At 35.3% G+C, this 2,931-nt stretch overlaps 1 long non-coding RNA gene across 2 annotated transcripts; it reads right to left on the reverse strand.

Annotated features, from left to right (window-relative positions):
- Nucleotides 1-870: 870 nt before the first annotated feature.
- On the reverse strand, nucleotides 871-2,202 carry LOC149218485 (uncharacterized). 2 transcript variants are annotated; one of them, XR_016248624.1, is made up of 4 exons: nucleotides 1,881-2,202; nucleotides 1,712-1,781; nucleotides 1,587-1,627; nucleotides 871-1,413 (listed from the first exon to the last, which is right to left on the reverse strand). It is a non-coding gene; the product is annotated as an uncharacterized LOC149218485 (long non-coding RNA). The 2 variants fall into 2 exon arrangements; XR_016248623.1 differs by having other exon boundaries at nucleotides 1,587-1,781.
- Between the last annotated feature and the right edge of the window lie 729 nt (nucleotides 2,203-2,931).

Below are 2,931 nucleotides of genomic sequence, written 5' to 3' on the forward strand. Positions count from 1 at the left end.
AGAACATATCTTGTTACTTGATTAATGAATAATTAAGAATTAAAATAGTTTGTCAAGAACTAAAAGAAACAGTTAATAACTCCTGAGACAGTTACAAACAGTTTCTCATCTGTTCCCTCAAAAGGAAAAAGAGGGAGAATCCTAAGGGGTTGGGAAAAAACAAGGAAAAGAGCAGAGTAAAAGGGAGCACAAATCATGCTGCCCAAATTTTCCTTGAGTTGGACGAAAGTAACTAGTGGGAAAACTGTTGATTACAGTCAAAATGGTATGTGACTTGAGGTTGGACCGTGGTCCTGATGCCCAAGATACCTGACTGCAATAGACTTATTGACTATCAGGAGCAGGAAGAGCTCGAAGGGGGAATATGGACGTAATCGCCAGATCCGTGGCTGGGTGGAGAGACCTTCCAAGAAAGGGAAGAACTTACATAATTATAAACAAAGCAAAGAACATATAAGTAACAAATTCTGTGCTTTAGTAAATATTAACTGAAAGGGTTATTATTCAATAATGGATAGTTAACTTCAGAACTGTTGCTAGATGAATACTGTCGTTTTATATATATCGTTAAACATTAATGATGTAATGTCTACAACTTTAACATTTCTATGAAAATAACACAAACCCATTTCAGGATAACAGTATATCAGTTGTTTAGAGGAGTTAGGAATAGTCTATGGCCTTTAGAGCGGACAATCTATTATGGAGCACATTTATACTCTAAACCATGACAAGCATTTGAGATACATAATGCATGCAATAAAATAAGCTTGAACAACACTCATACATAAATATTAAACATTTCTACAGACACGAATAAAACTACCTCTGATTATTAAACGCAAACAAGGAAGCGACACTTCATACATGGAATAGTCAATACAAATCATTTCATATATAGATCAGGCCAAAACTTAAATATTAACTTTACAAAATAATATATGTGAATTGCAAGGGTTCTTCGTGGCTCTCGATCGATTTTCGAAGGAAAAACCGTGAGCCAACTGCCCAAGAATACACCCTAGCTTCCAAATCAATAAAGCTATTTTGTCTCAAAATAACCAGATATAGTGCTGGAAGCCAACCAACCAAAAGAGAATCGAGATTATAGAATTTTTATAAATATACAAAATTGGATGAAGAATTGAAAATAATATAACTGGATAAAACCCTCAGCAAGTCTGTGTCACATCGACTCTTAGAATTGTTCCACTACTAATTATACAAAACCCATTTCCATTTTCATAACATCTACAGTTCTAATGTTGGCCTGAGCCTTGCCATGAGGCTTTTCTTCTAGTAAGAGAAACCAAACTATAAATGTGATAAGGCAAAACATCTTCATCACTATTGGAAGTCTGAAAGCATTTACTAGTTTGTAAATTTGCTAGAAGGCTTGATGATAAGACCAACCTGTAACAAGAGGACAACAATCGATGTAAGGAAGACCCTTCATACCCTAAATTCTTTCAGAAATACATTTGCTGATACCTTACTTGCAATTGCATAAATGCCATAGTTAAATCCTGTAGAGAATATGGTTAAACGATTGATACAAGTAAAACATTAAGGGGTTCCATTATTACCTGAGTTGGAGGAACTCTGGATGGAAGGAAACTGTGAGCATCTGGAAGCCCCGCAACATTCATTAGTGGCTCATAACAGATAGAATAGAATTGAAAGCAACTCTGTAGCTGGCACTGGACATTACCTCCAGAAGACCGCGGATTTCCCAACCTCATCCTCCTTGGGGCATGCAGACCAGCAGGTATTCGAGCAACCTGCATACCAAAAATCGGATGAGCAGAGATGAATCGCTACAATCTGAAAATGAAAATGTTAGAAGGAATTTAGTAGGATGAAATTGTATGATGTGTTACCTGGATGGTTGCCAGGCCCCGTCGAGATGAGGAGATCGAGCCGACAACGGTATTTTGCATCAAACCCTTAGTTAGGTTGCAGAGCCGAGCCACAAAGCTTTGCGAAGTGCCAAATGAAAACCACTTACAGCGAAAACCCAGAAATCGATCACAGTGATAACCCTTGAGCACGAGAGTTGTTGGATCATCATTCCCTGATCCTACGGTGTGAGATTTTCCAGGTGACTCAACATTCCAGAGCCCTCTGCCGAGTTTGGTAAGTCAATAAATGTCAAAGGTGGAAGTGTCAACAAAAACCTCGATCCCCACCTCCACCATTAAGTGTTACATTTAACGATGAAGCATGCCAATGGGGTATTAATTCAAGGTGGGATGGCTTACGGATATGGAGGACGATGACATAAATGAACCATGAATCAATCATATAACTAAAGTTATTATCCTTGATATTCGCCAAACGGTACAGTTTAAAATGGTATAATTTTTTTTTTTTTTCTTATATGTTTAAGATGTGAATTTATGTAAAAATTGTGTGATTAGATTCAGATAATCTGAATATATATTAGAAGTGATATTTTGGATTTTTTTAATGTAATTTTTTTCATTTTTTAAAAAATTATAATTTTAAATTATTTAGTTAATATAAGCGTATTTTAATTTTTGGGTTTGGAACATGTTTTAAAATTAATTTTTTTTGCTAAGAGTTAGTCTGGCATATAGGAAATAGGTTAACAAGACCCAGGGATGTGGCAAAGTAAAAATTTTCCTCCTTAGAGAACACTACCAAGTTATTATAAGTAGTGTGATTTTTTTAATAACAATGATGAATCAACGTATAACTGCAAATAACTATCTTTATTCCCACTATTTAAATAAAATAAAATCTTACTAAATAAATTAACATTGAAAAGAAAAAACGAAAAAATAACCAAACCACCTAATAAGTTTGGATTTCCTCTTTACTCCCATCAAAGGATGTCTGAACAATGTGCAAGGCATAGTACTTATAGGCAACCCTTTCAAGCCATCTCACACTATAGTTTTAACAACT

This window comes from Pinus tabuliformis, chromosome Q (assembly GCF_031772625.1).
Source record: "Pinus tabuliformis cultivar Carrire ecotype Pingquan chromosome Q, CPIR1, whole genome shotgun sequence".
NCBI classification, from domain to species: domain Eukaryota; kingdom Viridiplantae; phylum Streptophyta; class Pinopsida; order Pinales; family Pinaceae; genus Pinus; species Pinus tabuliformis.